General features: G+C 43.0%; 1 protein-coding gene across 1 annotated transcript in view; it reads left to right on the forward strand.

Annotated features, from left to right (window-relative positions):
• Positions 1-277: 277 nt before the first annotated feature.
• The window catches only part of CELF2 (CUGBP Elav-like family member 2), a 451,780-nt gene continuing 429,796 nt past the window's right edge, over positions 278-22,261 (forward strand). The window contains exon 1 of the mRNA XM_045029015.1: positions 278-308. The gene's annotated coding sequence lies outside the window, so the exon portion shown is untranslated. The remainder of the gene's footprint in view (positions 309-22,261) is intronic.

Raw genomic sequence — 22,261 nt, forward strand, 5'->3', positions numbered from 1 at the left:
AAAGGTCAAATTTGATCAGTTGGAGCAGATTACAAGGGCTTTAAAAGGTAGTGGTGGAGAAATGAAACTGGGACCGTGAAGCAATATAGCACAAGATTGATTTTGGGGGTGGAGAGAAGCTGGGACAAGTGCTTATCAGCTTGAGAAGTAGGAAGAGCTGTGCTGGGGCTGTTTTCATTCCCACGCTGAGTAGAGTACTCTGCTGCTTTTTGTGGTTAGCCTTCTCTTCAGTGTTTTTATTATTATTTAAATACAATGGTTTCTATAATCTCTGAACTGGATCCACTGAAAGGCTGGAAAGTTTTAAGGTAGGCCTATGTTTTCTTCCTTTTGGTACAGTGGTTCACCCTCAAATTAACTGGAACTTGAGTTATAATTGAAATGTGAGCTCTGGGCTTAAGTAACAGATGAGTTTCTAGTAATTAGATCCCTTTAAGATACAGAAACCCTTTAAGCAGATGTTTAGAGAGACTCCAGGGAGCATTTAAAATATACTTCTCGGTGTTACAGTGCAGCAAGAAAGTACTGATCTTTTTTTTTTAAAATGGAGATTACTCTGTAAATTAAATTTAATAGTAAGTCTAACACCAGTTGATATTGTGAGAGAATTAACTCTTTGTTTGCATTGTGTTGCTTCCTATGGGAAAATTTAGGAAACTTCTGAATAGTTAAAGAGAGGGTAAGAGCTGATCAGGATCAATATTCTTTTAGGGAAAAGAAACAGAAATGTGCTGCTGTTATGTATTTTGGGCCGTGAATCTTTAGATAGACTCAAAAGCATAAATTTGACATTTTGAAAATTGCTAGAGATTGTTGCTTTATCCCTGAAATGTATTTTAAAAGTGAAACACACAGAAAACTTAAGTGCTAAAAGTGACCAAGATTGTATCTGACCCTTCTCTTTATTACCTGATGCAGATGTTGCAAAAAAATCATTTGACAGCTCTGAGGTACTAGCTGATCAGGCTTACTGATAGGGTGACCAGACAGCAAATGTGAAAAATTGGGACAGGAGGTAGGGGGGATAATAAGAGCCTATATAAGAAAGAGACCCCAAAATCAGGACTGTCCCTATAAAATCAAGACATCTGGTCACCCTGCTTACTGATATTCTAACTGTATGTCTTGTCCGTTAAGAGTATTGAATTATAAAAGTTGGAAGTTAGTTTTGCAGCAACTTACCTTTTAAGAAAATAGCTGGTGATATCAGCCTAAATTAAATCTGCCTGACAAGTTTGTTTCCTAACTTTTGTACGCTATCCCAATACACAGAGGTAGCACCTAACACCACTGGATGTGTGCCATATTTGTAAAAGGAACACAGCACAGATATGTTTGACAGTCAGGTATATTTTTCCTTCTTGGCATATACTTTTTAAAGTGCTTAGATATGTTTGTTCATGTTTTGAATTTCATCTTCTGCAGTGTAAAATAGAACATCACTAATCTATCTTAAATGTATTGCTTCCCTGAATCTTTTCTCTCATATTTGCAAGGTGTTGTGCATTATCAAAAATGAAATGTTTCTTTGGTCCTCATCTGGGTCTCGGGCTATAGGGCATAGCTGAATTTACAGCAAGCTTGCTTTTCTGACATCTGGGATTGTCCGTATTTGGAAAGCTTCAGCTTATATTTCCACTAAGTAAAATGCCACCGTTCCTTTTTAAGAATGTTTTATTTTAAGTCAGTGTTGCTGTGTGCTTGCTTACAGCAATAGTAATACTGGATATACAGTGTATGCATAAAATAAGAGTATGTTATGGTGCAGCATAAAGATTTTATTGGCATGGGTTTTGGATGACCATGAGTGGCTTATGCACGACATCCCAAATGAGTGCCAGTAAAATATTTTAGACATAACACCGTAACATCTGTATATGTCACATGCATTACAGGAAAGCTCTTTCAGGAAAGTTTCAGAGAGTAAATTTTACTGGGACTACTTTCGTATCCCTGTGCTAGTAAAGCCAGATTGAACTGGGCCATGAGACAATGGACTTCAGCACAGAGAGAATGCCATTGACCTAGGCCTGAAGCATGCCTGATGAGTGGAAGAAACGTTTCTTTGGCAAATTGTCGTTGTTCTTGTTGTTGTTTGTTTAAATGATGACTGAAGCTGCCCAGTGCTTTAGAAAGCTTGACTAAGTCCCAGGGCCAATGGACTGGTGCACAGAGGGCAGGTGAGAAGGTCAAAGGTGCATGATAATTTATATTCTGCTCGTGCAATTTCTTGCACGGATATCACCTATAGTTTAGATTGTGGTGCATGTGCATGCTAAAATCTTTTCCAAACAGAGAAAACACAACTAAAGATGACCCAGCTAGGTAACTTTATATGCTGTCCCCCTTTATTAGAGGGATGAAATGATAAAGCTTATTAGTTACATGTTTATTTCTTGGCTAGTCCTACTTGATTAAGTTAAACATACTATATCCATCTTCCCCTTCTCCTAACATTACAGCCTCTCATCTTCCTCATACCAATTTCCAGCTTAAGCTTCAGTGCCCTTCCCACTCAACACTTACGTCTCTCCTTTCATATAGCTGTGAAGCTTACTCGTGATATTTAAAGGAAATAGATAAGTAGATTAGTTAGTCAGCCCATTTCTTGTAGTCATTGTGGTACCAAGAGAAGTGAGTCTTTGGGACAGATTTAAATGTGGTGCGGGGAGTGGCTTGAGACCAGCTCATCATTACCTTCTATGAGCAAAAGTAGCATGCAGGAAAACACACAGTTATGGAAGAAGCAGACCAACAGGGCAATGAAGCCAGGATTGGTCGAGAGCGGTGGAGACGATATAGTAAGACATAAGGAAAGGAAAGAGTTAGGGCCTACCAGGATTTTCTGCAAGCCTTCAACTTGACAAGGTGAAGCCAAAAGAGCTAGTAGAGAGATTCAAAGAGGTACCAGTCTATATACACATGTAGACACCAGTACCCCTTTGAATGTCTTCCGCTCTGCACGGGCCAATTGAGTTTGGATCCACCTTGTGGGCCTTCTCTTCACTATGAATAAGAGGGGTGTCCTTAATTTATTAGATTATTTTGAAGTGAAATCCTAGAGAAGACAAGGCAGTTTGTGCTTTTCACACAGGTAAGCAGTCTGAGTTAAAGGCTATAGGAGAGCTTTGTCTTTGACACGTGTGAAAACTACAAACTGCCTTGAATTCTGCAGGATTTTAACGGGAGTTAGTTCAAGTTCAGAATATACTTGTTTTCGGAGTGAAGACGAGGCTTTGATGTGATGTATAACCTTTTTCAATCTCTCCTGCAGTAATGAACCCCCCCTCCTTCCCCCCCCCCCAAAGCAGCCGATTCCCACCCTTCACAATTTAAACAGTGGTGAAGACTGACTTTGCCAAAAGGGTTTTCCCTCCACACATTGTCCAGATCTCATTGTAAATGGGGCTCAGGGATAAAGTTCTTAAAACTTAGGAAGATTTACATTTGGCTAGTGAGAGACCAGGAGAGAGCATGATTCCAGTCTGTTGTTTTGGCTATTTGTGAGTGCAACACCAACAATTCTCTACAGTATTTCCCCCCCCCTCCCCCAGGTTGATTGCCCGTGTATTCAGATGGGTCTGCTTGCTGCATGGTTTTCTGCTTATAGAATGGGAAAAGAGGGTTGGACCGTGGTACATTTGGTTGCCAGTTTCAGTTGCTAGCATGGGCTTTTGCTGGATTTTGTTTTCTTTACCATTTAACTGAAACAGCACAAGTATTACTGTGTGATGCGTGCTCTGCCTAATAATCTGCCAGAATGAAACCACCTACATAAATGAGTAATAAACAGCGATAGCTTTGATTCATGGGGAAATGGATGGTAGTTACTGATTATCTTACTTCTGCCACTGTATCTCACTGGTACTCATGAGCATGGTGGCCAGGGCTGCTGTACCCTATCCAGGATGTAGCTAGACCATTTCATTACTATATGGTCACCCAACATGTAACAGCTTTTGGAAAAGAATTTTATAAGCTATATTTTACTCTGAGGCCTTGGGGAACCTCCTCCAACCCCCTTAAAAGAGGCCTGACTGTGAAACACAATCCTGGATTCCGTCACTACTCTGAAATACAGATAATGGAATTTGGATGTTAATAGAGAATCCAATTACCCTTTTAATAGCCACAATATGTTTGTTAGGCGAAAAATAAATATGTGAGGAGAAGGCGTGTACATTTGATGTTGACTGAAAACACATTGCGGAAATTGCTTTCCAGTTAACTCATTCAAAAATACAGATCACATAATACACTAAAGTCAAGGGAGGCCTGTGAAGGTCAGAGTTGGTTACACAAATGATTGATGCTGGGAGGAAGTTGGAATTTATGCACAAGAGTTCTCTGAGGTTTCATTTTAAAAAAAGTAGGATTAGCAAAATACAACTGGGTTTCTTCTCTGTAACCATTTTGCCAGGTGGAGCTGGCAGCAAGCAACCAAGGCCGGGTTCAAATCTAGGGGCTCCTTTTCAACAATACAACACAGAACCGGCTCAAGCCAATTAAAATGGATAGTATATGCATCTAGGGTAAAGACTAAGCTCCTTGCTATGCGCAAGTATGTTTCCTTCATCCATTTAGCGGGAAAAGGTGGGGTCTGTAGTCATTTCACATACCTGACATATTTCTCCAAATGTGCCCTAAATTCACAGCGGAAAATACTGGCAGGGCCGTTTGAGTTAGTGTTCCCATGTTTGGGTACCAGGTAGAAGTAAAGACAGAATAGAGTATTTCAAAGAATATTAAGTGCAAAATGGTGCACTAGCAAATAGATCAATGTAGGTGTTAGAGACAGATTAAACCAGTTAAGTCATCTAGTCCATTTCTCTGTCAGTGCAGGATTGGTCCATACATTTTTTTTTTTCAACTTGCTCCGTCTATCTTTAAATGGGGCTTCCACCATTTCCACAGTCTTATAAGAAATCTTCCTTTATTTTTGTATCAGGGCTGCTAACAAACTCACTGTGTGCTGTGTTCACTTGGACACGAGTCGCTAAATTCGCTAAGTGCTGCATTGGGGATTTAGCCATGTGACTCCAATTAATAACATGAGCGCCCATCGAAGGCAGTTCCACCATGTTTGTCAGCAGTATGTTCCACTGCCCAAATGTTGTTGTAAAATTGTTTTTAAACCCGAAATTAAACTTTACTACTGCAGTTTAAGCGTAGTCTGGTTCTGTACTTACTAATTGACTGGCTCCTGGTCCCCCTGAAGTCCTTAGGAGTTTTACTGTAGAAAGGAAGGATCGTCTTGTAGTTTAGGCAGTAGATTGGGACTCAGGAAGAAAGGGTTTCAATTTGCAACTTGCCACAGACTTTGTGTGTGACTTCAGTTGAGTCCCTTAATCTCTCTGTGCCTCGGTTCCCCATCTGTAAAAACAGGGATGATAATAGCCTGTCTTGTGTATTTAAATCAGTGGTTTTCAACCTGGGGGGCCGCGGACTAGGTGTAAGATTTCCAAAGGGGTCTGCACCTCCATTCGAAATGTTTTTTTTTTATGGGTTCACAAATGAAAAAACAGTTGAAACCCACTGTTTTAGCTTGTAAGCACTTCAGCGCAGCTGTCTCCCAGAGTTTGTACAGCACCTCGCACAATGGGGACCAAGTCTTGGTTTGGGGCCTCTAGGTGCTACCATAATACAAATAATTAATTTAATTTCAATGGGATCAAAATGTAGCCCTAGTGGGGACAAGTCATCTCTGGCTCATTTATAACATCTTTTTTCTTATGCCAATGTCTTGTCTTTAGACTGGACATTCTTGGAGTTTCCTACCATTTTGTAGAAGCAGCAAAGAGTCCTGTGGCACCTTATAGACTAACAGACGTTTTACAGCATGAGCTTTCGTGGGTGAATACCCACTTCTTCAGATGCAAGTGGTGGAAATGTTTTTTTTATGGGTTCACAAATGAAAAAACAGTTGAAACTTGAACTCTGTAATTTGAGGTCCGTAGAACCTTCTGTTCTAAAGTGCCATGCCTGGAACTGAACGCTGCAATTGTGGCTTAACCAATGGTGAATTGCCTTGCTTGTTTTTCCTGTAATCCTCCTATTTCGTACAACTCAGTATAACATTTTGCAACCTCAATGTAGTTTTTTGCAACCTCAGTTACATTCTTGACTCTTACACTTTATCAGCTACTGTGTAACCTAATTTCCTTCTTTATTGCATAGCCATCCTACTCTGCCTAGTTATTATTCCCTGATTCTATGTGTGTATTTGAATTATTCCTTCCTATATGTATTCTTGTTCCACATTTTCTAAACTCCAGCCCATTTTTCCTCTGTATTGCATTTTAATCCTATCTTTTGTGAGATCTCTCCTTGCTTTGTCATCCATGAACTTGATATGCATACCCCCTTTTGAACCCTCTCCAAATCATTGGTACTATAATCCTCTGCTCAGGGTATTTACCTCTCCCTCTCTTTGCCTGATCCATAGAGAATGTGAGTCTGTTAACATCCCCAACTATGGAGCAGTAATCCTTTGCTTCAGCTCTACATATGTTGAAAAAGAAACATCATTTAATGGAGCAGGATCATGCCCTAAAGTTAATGGGAGCTTAGCCATTAATTCCAATGGGAGCAGGATTAGACCCTTACTACCTAGGTGCATCTGAGTTTATCCACGTTTACACAGAGAATAACCCATTTATTTTATTTAATGGCCAGTTATCAAGGTTGCACGAGCAATTTGAAAGGGAAATTGGATCTTAGCATGAACTCTATTGGGAGCTATCACTGCCTCTGGGACACCTAAAAATACCCCAAGTATCGGGTGTTAAAAAAATTTCCATGTGCAGTGTAACCCCAAAGCACCCTACAAGTTCTTAACTCCTTCCAGCCTTCATTTCAAACTCCCCCAGTTGAACACTCTGCTAGACTATCAGTATGCACTGTATTTTCCAGGAACAAAATGTTTCCTGTGAATTGTACTTAATATAACTATTAAGTGCTGTTTCCTTTGGCTGTGACAAAGCATCTTTTGTTATGAGTGGGAAAGCCAAGTGAATGGATTCCACAGTTCTTCTGCCTCTTCTGTACAAGCACATTCATGCCAGCACATTGGGTCATAGACTAAAGGCAGGGGGAGGGAGGGGTGGACTGACAAGTCCCCTTTTATAAAACATTGGTAGCACATCACTGCCTGGCATGCTTTTGACCTTCAGTAGAGGACAGCATTCTCATGACTTAATGTTATCATCTCATTCACACTTTGAGATATGAAAGATCCCCCTCTCCAGGTCACCTGTCTAACTGGTAAGATGGCATATTGGTGTAAATAGTTTTGAACGAAAGATTTAGTTTTGATTGAAACTCTAAATTTGATCTTGAATTGTTGTGGTTTTGGTATACATTCTTAGGAAGAAAAGGCTTTTGAAATATACAGAAAGGCTGATAAAAAGTTAAGTTAAATTAAGAGAGTTCTCAGTCTTACAGGCTCTAGAGAGGAACTTTTATTTCTAAGTGAGGAACAGTTGGGTGGAAGGTCATTCTCTAGTTTGCAGCTAATGCACATGGATTCATGGTCTGTCTGCGCACACAACAGGTTTATAACTTGCACAGACAACACAACTTTACATGGCACCCCAACAATCGACTTCCCATGGCATTTATATTGCAAGAGGAGGATGAATTCTGGATGAATTCCAATCTGGGTGATCAGATTCTACCACCTGTACCTAAATTCCCCTGTAAGTTTTAATAGGATGATGTTAACATAATTTCCTGTCCCAGACTCTTGTGCTTTACTGCTCTAAGCAAGCAAATAGTTGCTACATTTCACCCAGCGGGGGTTGCATGTCATTGGTGGATTAACATAGTTTGTATTCCAGTTGGTAGCACCTTTAGGAGGAGACGTGCTGCATAAATTAACTTTATTGTGCATTTTGAGATTTAATTTACTGTGGATTGCACTGGAAGTGGAGGTGTCAGGCATATTTGCTAATGGTCCCTGTTTAGTGCCCTAAAGGACAGCCTTAGTCTTTGAAACCAGTCCTGCAGGCTTTGAGAGGACAAAAACCGGCACTGTTCATTACTAGAGGTCCAGCAGCCCCTGGGGCTTCAATATAGAAAATTATCCCTGGCACCAGTTTATAATTTTAGCAATTATGGTCAGAACTCGGCTGAACACTCCAATTGATCTTTAAAATCAAAGGGTTCGTATGGCCCTGAGGGGTGTCAGAAGCCAGGGAGGAACTTATTTGAGTGGAAAAGGGAAGAAAGGAAGGGGCACAAGGCTTGCTCTGTGAAGAGGGGTGGCATTAGGTGCTGATCCCACCGTGTTCATGCACATTGAGGTCCCATCGAAGTCATGGGAATTTTTCAAGTGAAAGCATTGCTGGGCTTAGATGCTCAGCTGGTGTAAACTGGCAAAGTTCCAATGACATCAGTGAAGCTATGTTGACTTGCTCCACCACCTGAGAGAATCTTTTTTAAAAAGAACTGTGTATCTTTCTTTTAATACAGGAAGTTTCTGTATCTAAGAGTGGAAGAAACTGTAGCCAGAGCACTTATTACATAAACTATTTCAAACCTGTTGATGTCCAGTTTTATGCTGCATCTCCTCTGCAATCTGGACTCCAAAACTCTCTTGGAGATAAAGCTACATTAAGCTTTAATTCATTAGTTAAATAGTTTTTCTTATTTTAAAAACTAGGGTAAAAATAGATGAACCTGTCCTCTGCTTGTGCTCTCCGGGTCATCTTTCAAATAAACTCACAAAATCAGCATAATCCACTGACCATCCCAGGCTTGTTAGACTGGGACGGTAGCTACACAAACTGCATATAACTTCAAATATTGGAAACTGGAGAAACAGAATTCGAAGTCCTTGATGTGATATTTTCATAGTGTGTGAAATATTTTTTAAAGTGTTTTACACCCATTTTAGTGATGATTGTCATGATTTTGCAACCACTATTTTTTTCCCCTGCACAAAAAGAGTACATTAGTTTAACCTACAGTAACCGTGTTCCCCCCCACAGCTCTGGGACTCCAATAACTCAGAACTCTGATCCCACACCCGTACAGTGAGAATTGAAACTACATGTGTAGGCAGTGAGCTGCTCCGCTAGCCTTCTTAATCCATAAAACCTCTTGCTAATGAGAGTTTAGACTCTGTGAGCAGTTAAAACGAGTGAGACTCTAGAGGGTTAAGTTAAGAGCAGGGAGGGATAGCTCAGTGGTTTGAGCATTGGCCTACAAAACCCAGGGTTGTGAGTTCAGTCCTTGAGGAGGCCACTTAGGGATCTGGGGCAAAAATTGGTCCTGCTAGTGAACGCAGGGGGCTGGACTCAATGACCTTTCAAGGTCCCTTCCAGTTTTCGGAGAGTGGTATATCTCCAATTATTACCTTTTATCAGAGGGGTAGCTGTGTTATGCATCCGGCGAAGTGGGTATTCACCCACGCAAGCTCATGCTCCAATACTTCTGTTAGTCTATAAGGTGCCACAGGACTCTTTGCTGCTTCTAGAGGGTTGTTGCACAATGCCTTAATGTCAGGTAGACCACTGCTTTAGCTGGAGATCTTTGGGACTTTTCTTGATCTATATTTTGATCAGAAGAATTAATTGGATGCAATCTAATACAAGAAAAGCAAGATGCTACTTTGACTTCTAACAGTTCTACGTACCCCCAAAAGTATTCTCAGCAACAGTAATCCTGCCTAGTGATAGCAATCAAAATGTTTCTAGGGTAACAAGTGTTTTGAAAACAATGTATTTAATTATTCCATTCCTTTTACTTCAATAGTGGGGGGGATTCTTTCTTTCTCTTGTGTGTATATTGTATCCCCGAGGAAGAGATTCTGGAACATACACAGCAGCACAATTGCTATGTTATTTTATAGCGCTGAACCTGTGCTAGGCATTTTACAGAACAAACAAAGAAAGGGACACTGTGTGGAAGAGTTTACAATATAATTTGTTGACGTGATGTTTATTACCCCCAAGAAAGCTTATGCTCCAATACATCTATTAGTCTGTAAGGTGCCACAGGACTCTTTGTTGCTTTTTACAGATCCAGACTAACACGGCTACCACTCTGATACATAGTTTAGATACATGCCCATCATAGCGGTAATATTAGTTTGGAATTGTGTTATAATTACACATATTTACTTGCAGGCATTGTGGAAGAAATGAGTCTCTAAAGGAGGGGCTTGAGTAGGGTGACCAGATCACCCAGGTCAAATATCGGGACGGGGGGCGGGGGCAGAGGGGGAAAAAATGGCGGCAAAAAATAAATAAATCCCCCACCCCCGATTCCTCCTCCCTCCACAAGTGCTGGAGGGAGGCCCGGGAGACTCAGGGGAGCGCGGGGCCAGGGTGAGTGTGAGTCCGGCCTGGCCCCGAGCAGGCAGGACTCGGGCGCGGTACCTGTAGGGAGAGTAGGGAGTGGCCTGCGGGGCCAGGCGGCGGCGGCTGTTCTCCCCACCTGGGCAGCGGGACTTGAGAGCAGCCGCTGCTGCAGCTCCCACATCCGCGGGGGGAGGAAGCGGCCGCTGGCCAAGCTTGGCAGCTGCGGCTCTTGTGCCCACGAACCCCCCGAGCCCGGGCCTGCTGCGGGGACCCAGCGCGCACACAGCGTGCGCCCAGCCCCTGGCCAGTCACGTCTGGGCTGGCTGCCCAGCTGGTGCAATCCCGCGGGCGGCCCTGGAGTGGGGGCAGCAGGCCCCAGCCCCCCCAGCCCGCTCGGGTCCCACAGGGGAACGAACGGGGCTGGGCTGCCGATGCCTCCGCCGCGGGATTGCACCAGCTGGGCAGCCAGCCCAGACGCGGCTGGGCGCAGCGTGTATGCTGCTGGGTCCCCGCAGCAGGCCCGGGCTCAGGGGGTTCGGGCCCGGGCGCCACATGCTTGGCCACTTCCTCCCCCCGCGGCAGTGGGAGCTGCAGCAGCAGTTGCTCCCACATCCCGCTGCCCAGGTGGGGAGAACAGCCACCGCCTGGCCCCGCAGGCCACCCCCTAATCTCCCTCCAGGTACCGCGCCCAAGTCCTGCCTGCTCGGGGCCAGGCCGGACTCACACTCACCCCGGCCCCGCGTTCCCCTGCGTCTCCTGGGCATGGTTTGCTTGGCAAGAGGCGGGGATTTGGGGAGGGATCCAATTGGAGAAGGAGGGGGCGGAGTCGGGGCGGGGAAGGGCGTGAGCCCTTCCAGGCTCCGGAGCCTTTGCTTGTTTGTCCAGTGTCCCGACCTAACATTGGTCGGGACGCGGGACAAACAAGCAAATATCGGGACAGTCCTGATAAAATCGGGACGTCTGGTCACCCTAGGCTTGAGTAAACTGACAGTTAACCAGTGACATGCACATGTACAGTGATAGTGAACAACAACAAAAAGTATTGTACAGACAAACCTATACAAAGTACTCAGACAAATCCTGTTTGGACTAATTCACTGCCTTGTTTTCCTATTAAACTCTGCAGGTGACTACATATTACAAGTTTGGGTCTAGTCTCTTTGAGCTTCAGGTTATGGATTAAGCTAAGCAGATACTATGAGAATAAAGAGTCTAGCAACAGGAAAGATTAAGCTTTGTTGATTAAAATGAGCCATGTACATAATCAGTCTATGATCTGGACGTGAGAGAATGTTGGAGTTTGGATTTGAGCATAATTAAAACACAAGCTGGAGGAAAGAAAGGACTAGTTCTCCATATTTTTGTATCTGTTCCTGCCTTCTGCAGCCACAGTCAGGCCCCACAGGATGTTTGCCCATATCTACCCTATACAGTGAAAGTAGGAAGAGGAAGTGGAACTAGTTCAGCAATAGGGTGTTGTGGGGGTGGGGTATTTTTAAAGATTCTCCGGAGGCTAGAAGCTTAGACTGTTAATTTTGACTAAAATGTGCCTTCAAGCGAGGAAGTTCAGTGGTTAAAGTCTGTCTGATGGCTGCTTAGTAAATCCTAAAAATGTAAGAGCGGCTGTACTGTAACAAACCGATTTTCCATATACGGGAGTGTGGTCTTCTGTCTCTGGCATAGGCCAATTCTGAATGCCTTCAGGAAGATGATAGAGAGAGACTTTTAACAGAAAGCTTCCAAAGATGGTTGGTTGATGATTAGCAGCATGGAAAGACTTCCATATGAGGAGACACTGAAACATTAGGACAGTTTAGCTTAAAGGGTAAAGGACATAAAATAATGGACACTGTACTGTTCACACTTGGTAATAATACAAGGACAGGGAGATATACAACAGATTTAAAACTGATAAAGAAAATACTGTTTATACTCACAAGCCAATTAGTCCGTGGAATACAGTGGCAGTAGATACCATTGGTACTAAGGATTTTTAAGAAAGGATTTATATGGATAATGAAAACATCCACAGTTACACTAGACAAGATAAAAAAAATAATTGGAAGTGAAATAAGCCCTCATTGCTTTAACCAGCCACTTATTTTTTGAGGTTAGGAAGAAACTCCTCATCTTTGCTAGGTGGCCCATAACTTGTCCATTATAACACTTTCCTGGTATGTGTTTAGATACTGGAATATCAGATTAGATCAATCATTTGGTCTGGTCATATATGGCAATTCCTACATTCCTATGATGGGACTTAAGTTTGTATGGTTTAACGTAATTGTACAATCTGAGGGGAGATTTCTTCTTGATGCCAGCCCGTGATCAGTTTATGGTATGAAGAGAGAGAGCACTGACAACATTTGCCTTACCTTGTGTTACTAAAGATGACGTTCCTAGTAAATAAAATTCCGTTTTTAAAGTAAAGTCTCAACATATCCTGTGGCAGTGAGTTCCACAGATTAATTTTAAATTGCATTAAAGCCTCATTCCCTGTAGCCATTTTAACTTCAATTTTCTTTGAACTTCAATTGCTCTCTAGTAGGTAAATAACACTTTTTTAACATTTAGGAATTTGTCCCTTGTTGTGGGGATATTTACATTGCTGAAACTTTTTCTTTTTTGTTAAATCTACATAGAAGAAAATATTACTGCTGCACTTTATGATGACACTGCATAAATCTCAGTGTTGCAAATTTGCCAACCTAACAAAATCTGGTAGAATAATGTAGCGTTAGTTATATTTCAGCTGCAAGGCTGTTCATTTTTAACCTTGATTGTGTGGCAGCTAGCCATACCAACAGCTTGCACATGGTTGATATATTACAACAAAGTTGTTCAGAAACAGCATTCTTATTTCATTTCTGGGAGTTTGATCTCTGATGCAGTGCTGGTCATAGATAATTTCACAGCATAGCCCTGAGGTTGGGTATTGGAGCTTTCAAGATCACACAACCTTTTCTATGGTTGCAGCACAAACTTTCCCAAACCATAAGACCCAGCTTTTCCCCTTGGGTGTGTGTTGAAAATATATGTTAAAAACTGCAATGCATGCACAGATTACCTTGAAATGTCTGTTCTTGGCCCAGGTTTGGTTCCTGTTTGTTCTAGTTTGAGGCAGTCCCTGAAAGACCCATATATCCAGGCAGAATTTCTTGCAAGGAGCATTTTCTTTGGAAAATACTAAGTTATTTTCCTTTTCATGTGATTCTTTCCCGCCCTCTCCCCACATTAGAAAGGCATAATGCAGCCATACTGACTTTCTCAGTTTTCTAGATAAGCCTAAACATACACCTCTAAACTTCAGTGAGTTTGGATACATTAGGATCAAAGTCTGGATAGCAGCTTTATAACTAGCTCCCATTCCTATGCTAAATGGAATAAAACCCCTACCTCTGAACAGCCCTGAAGATTGAAGAAAGTCTTCTAGATCTAGATCTGGAAACCATGTCTCATTTCTACAAACGTTGGAGGTGGACAAACCAGCTCAAATAAAATAGAACAGACTCCAAACCTCCACCAGCCCCCACCTGGAAGTGAGTCCAAACTTTTTTATGATGTTTGGAGAATTTCATTTTAAGTTGTGTGGGGTTCCCCTTCTCCCCCTCCCCCCTGCACTTCCTCTTTCTAGCTGGGAGAGGAAGATCCAAATATACTGTGCAGTGTTGGCAAGTCTCATGATTTTATTCTTTCGAGAGTTGACGTTGTGGTTACAGCCCCAGATACTGGAGACAAAGTGACTATGTTGGAATTTTTCTTGTTTAGTAACTTTTTAGGCATTGTGGGTGCAGAGAGAAGTTTGAAAATGTGACTCAAGTACACCCTGAAGGCCCCCAATTAGTAGGCAAATACAAAGAACCCAAAATTTTAATAAATTTTAATAAGTCTCATGATTTTTGCTGCCTGACTCATCATTTTTGAACATTAGAAGTTGTCAGTTCTGGACTGTTAATGTAGCATTTCAGGTTGAGGCAGAAATAGGAAATAATATAATCTTGCAAGAGACCCACTTCACGCAAGATTTCCAGCTCCATTAAGTTTGGAGAGGTAGTTTGGATTGGACAACTATCTGAACTGAGTCTCAGAAACTTCCGATTTACACTACTTCCATTGTGGTATTTTTATTTTTCCCTCTACATGATAATCACTTATGATCCAAAGTAACAACATTTCTTAAATCTGAATGGAAGCATCTGCCTTGTCGTTGACCCTAAGTTTCATAGTAAAGAATTTTGAGGTGCATACAGGAGACATGAACCAAAAATTGCTACCTAACTTCAGCAAAAGATGTCAGAGATGTTTAGGCTGTGCTGATTGATGAGCTGCAAATGTGCTTAGGAAAGAATGAAGGTCATCTTAAAAAAAACATGACTTGTGCTGGCAATAAATATAAAAGCACAGTTAAAGAGAATGAATTCAAAGATTTATTGTTTTGGAATAGCTCTTTTGTGAACAATTAACTATCCACTATTCTTATCCTCATGACTGTACTCTGAGACACTGTATTTGTGCTTTTGTTTGTTGACTCTAAACCAAGCCAAGGCTTGTGTAATCACAGAATGCTGGGTGGAGTCCTTTCTGTTTGGGTTTGTTTGTCCTGGAGACAGTGCTGTGCAAAAGTAGTGGGTTTTTTTTGTTTTTTTTTTTTAAAACACAAGTACAAAAATTATAATTTTCAGGGCCAAGTTTTCAAATGAGCTCCACACCTATCAGCTTCCATGAGGCAACTGAATGGAATGGCCATACGTTCAAAAGTGCTACACACCCATTATCTCCTACTATCTGGACCCATGACAATCAGGCCCTTAATCTACATAATGAGCCAAACATGACTCATTCTTTGGATGAGAACTGCCCAAAATTGCAGGGTTTATGGAGCTGGGGGATTAAGGCTCAGTCTGGTCCTGAACACATCCTACAACATGCCAACTCGACTCAAAACTTGTCATGAGTTTGACACAGATGTGTCAAATACTTTTGGCCAAAACCACTTTTTTCTTGCTAGAGTCACATGGGTTCGTGGGTACCATTCATAAAGTGAGGAGGGTGGGGGTGAGGAGGTGAATGGACCTGAACCAAATTTTTGTCTTTATTTTGTTTCCCAGAATTCCCAGCAAAAAGAAAAATCAGTTACTTACCCATCTCTAGTGCTGCCTATCCTTAACTACCATTAACTTTTAATTAGAATTGAAGATACTGTAACCCATAAGGGGTCATACCCTTGAGCTCACCTGTAGAGATAGGAGTCAGTCAGAATGTTTGGAACCATAACTGAATTTACCCTAGTTCTGGGATATTTAGATTGTGGGGCTTTTAATTGAGGCTAATCTCTTGTTCTGTATATATCTTTCTTGTACTTTTAACATGAATGTGGTATTTTAGTTGGCAGATGAGCAGGTTTGGTTTGAATGCTTTGCTTAAGTTTCCTGGTCTTCTCCAAAATTGTTCTTTACTTGGGAATCTTGCCAACATTTTAAAAAGGTGGTAGTAAGATTTGTGTTTTCATGGGCAGCTTACAGAAGGTTAAAACTAATATTTCAGGGCATGATTAAATGTTTGGGGTTTTGGGGGAAGGCTGGGTGTGGATGTAACTAGCTTATGAGTTATGTTTCCTGCTCATTGGGATTGTTATGAAATGTAGCATGGACTCAACAGGTTATCTGGCAGAGGGAACGTTTTAATCCATAATACTGACACACACACATCAAGAGACTAGTGCCTGTCCTTTATACTTTGAAGAAATATTACAGAGAGCAGCATCAGTTTTTTCACTGAGGGTTCATGTATTTTATCAGAATCAATGAACATATTTATACACAAAATAAGACTTTTTTTTCCTGGACTATTTCAAATCAGGTGACTTTGCAACAAGGCACTTTAGGGAGGGGGAAATAAGTGTGTATAATTTTTATGGAATCTTCAAACAATCTGATTCATAAAAAGTGTTTCCTAAATATGTTTATTACCCTGTTTTAATCAGTGCAGTCTGTAATAGTTTGGAATGCTTGAAATGCTATTTAGCTTTCAAAATGCTAAAATCTTGTATAACAGAATTACATTTCCTGGGGAAAAAGTGCCAAAGTATTCCAGGAAGATGCACTGTGGGAGAAGTTCTATTTGTTTCTTTTCGACAATTCTGTTAATATTTCAGAAGGTATTGATTTCCTTTTTCTTCCCTTTGAAAGCCATTGCATTACATCTAATCTAGGCAGGACATCATTTCTGTTCAGAAGTACACAGCCTATTTTTCATAAAAGGCCTGCTTTAATGTAACAGATGCTCACCCCTGGATATGTATGGGCACTTGTTTAGGTGATGTGAGGTAGCACTTTTCAAAGCACAATACAAATACTGGCTATTAAATTGAATAGACAAAAGAAAAAAACTGCACACTCTAAGATCATATGGAATTATAGTAAAAAGCTAAACAGTATTTATAGTGGATTGTTGAGCTGTGAGTAGAAGTGTAATCATAGGTATTTTACAGTGGTGGTTGTGGATGTCACTTCAATGCCAGTCTGTCCAAAAGTATAAAATAGAACATGTGCCATTAAATTAACTGTTAATCTGCGACAAGTGGCCAAGGGGGGAGGGATAGCTCAGTGGTTTGAGCATTGGCCTGCTAAACCCAGGGTTGTGAGTTCAATCCTTGAGGGGGCCACTTAGGGATCTGGGGCAAAAATTGGTCCTGCTAGTGAAGGCAGGGGGCTGGACTCAATGACCTTTCAAGGTCCCTTCCAGTTCTAGGAGATTGGTATATCTCCAATTATTACCTTTAAAGATTCATCATTTCCCTTTTTTGTCTTTTCATTTAGGTCCTTGAAGATATCATTTTCTATCATGCAAACTAATTCACCCCCATTCGTATGTGTAAATCTACAAACACGCATATAATCAGTTTTTAACTTTCTCTCATATACTCCTGTATCATCTAAAAACTTACCCAACACTAGTATGGGTTCTTGGTAGCAGTGGGAAGTCAGTCAGTAGAAGGATGGTAGCAGTGAGTGAACTCGGTGAGTTTTTGCTCTATACCTATTTTTTTGGCCCACCAGTTTTAAAGTGTCTTGACTAAGGTCACACACACAATCAGCGGGAGAGCCAGGAGTAACACCCAAGTGTCTCCCTTTTCAGTTCCATACTGCCGCCCATTGCTGTAGTACAGGGGTCGGCAACCTTTTGGCACGCGGCTCACCGGGGTAAGCACCCGGGCGGCCAGGCCAGTTTGTTTACCTGCCTCATCCACAGGTTCGTCCGATTGCAGCTCCCACTGGCCGTGGTTCACCGCTCCAGGCCAATGGGGGCTGTGGGAAGCGGCAGCCAGCATATCCCTCGGCCCGCGCTGCTTCCCGCAGCCCCTATTGGCCTGGGACTGTAAACCGCAGCCAGTGGGAGCCGCAATCGGCCGAACCTGTGGACACGGCAGCTAAACAGGGTGCTTACCCTGGCGAGCAGCATGCCAAAGGTTGCCGATCCCTGCTGTAGTATCTGAAGCCCACAGCCACAAAGGGACTAGGCACCTTGGCTCCCTGTACAATTAATGGGGAGAGAGAGGTGCCTCAAAGTACCGTCCACAAAAGCCAGCAGTCATTAGGCCAGAGAGAGTGAGAACAAATCTGTAGTCCCATGGGTAGGGCATCCAGTTGGGAGATGGGAGACCCTAGGTCCATGCCACCGCTCCAGTCACTTTAATTAATCCACAGTAAAGGGCTTAGAAAGCATTCCCATAAGCCAGCAGGCTGGGTGATGAGCCGCCTGAGCCTGCCTTGCTCCACAGAAAGCTAAGGAGGTAGTCATGCCCACCTCCTAACTTCTGTCCCAGTGGTTAGAACACTCCTGAGAGATGATTTGAACAGGGGGATTCCCTTCTCCCTTCAGTCAGAGGAGGGTACTTAAACCTGGGTCTCCTGCAGCCCAGGTGAGTGCTCTATAATTTCTTTATCCCAGGAGACCCCTCCTCCCCACTTGAAGGGAAGAAAAGATTTGAACTGATGTCTCCCATATCTGAGGGAGATGGGGAAACACCCCTGAGCTATGGGATATTCTGATGTGGGGCTTCTTCAGACTCTCCTGTTTAAAGCTGTTCCACTGTGGAGGGATCAGGGCTGGTGCAACCATTTAGGCAAACTAGGCGGCCGCCTAGGGCGCCTAGTGGTTGGGGGCGCCTAAAAGTCCCCTCAGGCGAGGAGGTGGAGTGGAGGTGAGCTGGGTGGGGGGGCGTGCGGGGAGGGCTGCCCGCAGTAATGGGGAGGGGGCGCACAGGGGAACAGCTCCCCGCCCCAGCTCACCTCCACTCTGCCTCCTCCGCTGAGCACACAGCCCAGCTCTAAGTCGCCTCCAATCAGCGCCGCAAGCCTGGGCGGGGAGGAGAATTAGAGCAGCGCTGGCGTGCTCAGTGGAGGAGGCGGAGCCGAGGTGAGCTGGGGCGAGCTTCCCAGGCAGGGTTAGCTGCCGGAGGGAGGACGGGGGGGAGAGGGGTTAGCTGTCACGGTGGGGGGGGGTAGCTGCTGCGAGGGGCGGCTCCCCGGGTGGGGGGCTGCTTTAGCTGCCTTGGGGGGGGGGCAGGGTTAGCTCGGTGGGGGGTGCAAGGTGGAAGTTTCGCCTAGGGCCGCCTAGTTTGCACTGGCCCTGGGAGGGATAAATACTCATTGGAGCAGAAAGAATTGGGGATCCCACCTGCCAGGTGGGTACCCTAAACACTGGACTATCAAGTCCATTCTATTTCTGATTCTTCAATGATGCTTTAATATTGTTGAAGTAGGGGATAAAAAACAAGCTCATTTTGTTTCAGGTTCAGTTTCTTTGCACTGCTACAGAGTAGGGACCGAATGGATGGGCAGCAGTTCTGCAGAAAATGACCTAGGGGTTACGGTGGACGAAAAGCTGAATATGAGTCAACAGTGTGCCCTTGTTGCCAAGAAGGCTAATGGCATTTTGGGTTGTATAAGTAGGGGCATTTCCAGCAGATCGAGGGATGTGATCATTCCCCTCTATTCAGCACTGGTGAGGCCTCATCTGGAGTACTGTGTCCAGTTTTGGGCCCCACACTACAAGAAGGATGTGGATAAATTGGAGAGAGTCCAGCGGAGGGCAACAAAAATGATTAGGGGGCTGGAACACATGACTTATGAGGAGAGGCTGAGGGAACTGGGATTGTTTAGCCTGCAGAAGAGAAGAATGAGGGGGGATTTGATAGCTGCTTTCAACTACCTGAAAGGGGGTTCCAAAGAGGATGGATCTAGACTGTTCTCAGTGGTAGCAGATGACAGAACAAGGAGTAATGGTCTCAAATTGCAGAGGGGGAGGTTTAGGTTGGATATTAGGAAAAACTTTTTCACTAGTAGGGTGGTGAAGAACTGGAATGGGTTACCTAGGGAGGTGGTGGAATCTCCTTCCTTAGAGGTTTTTAAGGTCAGGCTTGACAAAGCCCTGGCTGGGATGATTTAGTTGGGGATTGGTCCTGCTTTGAGCAGGGGGTTGGACTAGATGACCTCCTGAGGTCCCTTCCAACCCTGAGATTCTATGATCCACTGAGACTTTCAAAGGAGCCTTAAGGGAGTTCTGGGTTGAAATCACATTGAATTTCAATGGGATTTGGGGGGTTAACTACCATTTGTGCTTTTCGCTGCACAACTGTCTTGTAACTTTTTCCTCCCCTCCTTCTGACATCATTAGACCTGTACCTCAGTTAGGAATGGGCCAAAATTGGATTTGAGTTAGACTCCGCTAGATTGCATTTAGAGTAAGTGCATCAACCTTTCAAAAAGGTGTCTTATTAGAATAGGTCAGATATGGCTACTGTGTACTTGCAAATATTTCCATGTCGTGTTTGTGTTAGTAACTTCTGTCATATAGTAGCAAACGTAGGGGAACCTAGGCACCTTTTGTAATTCAGTTGGCCAGATAATGTATGACGAATGGCAGTTTTCCTGACAAATTAAAGCTGCTTGGCCTAATATGCTACATCTTAGTATTTTGTTGATCATTATGGATATGTGTTTTTCTAAAAAGACCTCATACTTAAATAAGATAGAGGCAAGTAATATGCAGGAGGTCAGACTAGATGATCATTAGGAACAGTTGGACAATGGAGCAGATTGCCTATGGAGGGTTGTGGAAGCTCCTTCACTGAAGGTTTTCAGAAGAAGGCTGGAGAGCCATCTGTCTTCAATTGTTTAGATACAACAATCCTGCATCTTGGCAGGGGGTTAGACTAGATGACCCTGGTGGTCCCTTTTAACCATGTGATTCTATGACCTTAAAGTCTGAGTTTATGACTGCATACTTGGTGCCAAATTAGGAAGGATTGAAATACTTCTTATATTTCGATCAAAATCCCCACCATTATCACGGAACTAAGAAGTTAATCTTATTAGCCATCAATCCAGCATGGCTAATATTGCAGCTCGTGTGACATGCTGAAGGGTGATGTCAGTAATGATGTGACTATCATACTACTTATTTATGATTTTTATTCATCATCTCATGAATCGTTTTTGTGTTTTCTTATACTATTGCAGTCATTTTCCTCCATCTCTACTCTATGGGTTACTTTGTAAGGAAACCAGCAAAGAATCCTGTGGCACCTTATAGACTAACAGACGTTTTGCAGCATGAGCTTTCGTGGGTGAATACCCACTTCTTCGGATGCAAGTAGTGGAAATTTCCAGGGGCAGGTATATATATGCAAGCAAGAAGCAAGCTAGAGATAACGAGGTTAGTTCAATCAGGGAGGATGAGGCCCTGTTCTAGCAGCTGAGGTGTGAAAACCAAGGGAGGAGAAACTGGTTCTGTAGTTGGCAAGCCATTCACAGTCTTTGTTTAATCCTGAGCTGATGGTGTCAAATTTGCAGATGAACTGAAGCTCAGTAGTTTCTCTTTGAAGTCTGGTCCTGAAGTTTTTTTGCTGTAGGATGGCCACCTTAAGATCTGCTATTGTGTGGCCAGGGAGGTTGAAGTGTTCTCCTACAGGTTTTTGTATATTGCCATTCCTAATATCTGATTTGTGTCCATTTATCCACATTGGCCAAACTGGACAGTCTCTAAGGAAAAGGATCAGCTCAGGATTAAACAAAGACTGTGAATGGCTTGCCAACTACAGAACCAGTTTCTCCTCCCTTGGTTTTCACACCTCTACTGCTAGAACAGGGCCTCATCCTCCGGATTGAACTAACCTCGTTATCTCTAGCTTGCTTCTTGCTTGCATATATATACCTGCCCCTGGAAATTTCCACTACTTGCATCCGAAGAAGTGGATATTCACCCACAAAAGCTCATGCTGCAAAACGTCTGTTAGTCTATAAGGTGCCACAGGATTCTTTGCTGCTTTTACAGCTCCAGACTAACACGGCTACCTCTCTGATACTTTGTAAGGAAAAAGATTCTTTCATGGAGCATCATCCCAATTCTGCAATCCCCAACTGCCTGGGTCTCAAAATATTTCATCCCAGCGCAAAAAATGGGTCACTTCACGTTGGTTGGTGTTAACCCCAACTGATGATGATCAATTAATTGTGGATGCTTTAAGACAGACTATGACTATGTGCCCCCTATGTGTTCCTTATGTCCTAAACCAGTGGTGGGCCGCATGCAGCTCATCAGGGTAATCTGATTGATTGCGGGCCACGAGACATTTTGCTGATGTTGACCTGTGCAGGCATGGCCTCCCGTAGCTCCCAGTGGCCACAGTTCGCCATTCCCATTGCCCACCACTGCCCTAAACAATGGTGTCCAGACTCCACTAGAAATTTGTGCACCATCTTGTATAGCTGTAAAAGGCCATACAAAACAATAAGTCCTACAACTGTATTTCTGTGTTGGTTAACATGATCCAATGCATATTCTTTGTGGCATGATTAGAATACTCATTTAATAATAAAAATCATGGTCAGTCCCTCCTGAACTACTACTACTTTTTTCCTGAGCAAGGCCTCCTTTTGGTTTTTATTTCCTTT

Source organism: Mauremys mutica, chromosome 1 (genome assembly GCF_020497125.1).
Source record: "Mauremys mutica isolate MM-2020 ecotype Southern chromosome 1, ASM2049712v1, whole genome shotgun sequence".
NCBI lineage: Eukaryota > Metazoa > Chordata > Testudines > Geoemydidae > Mauremys > Mauremys mutica.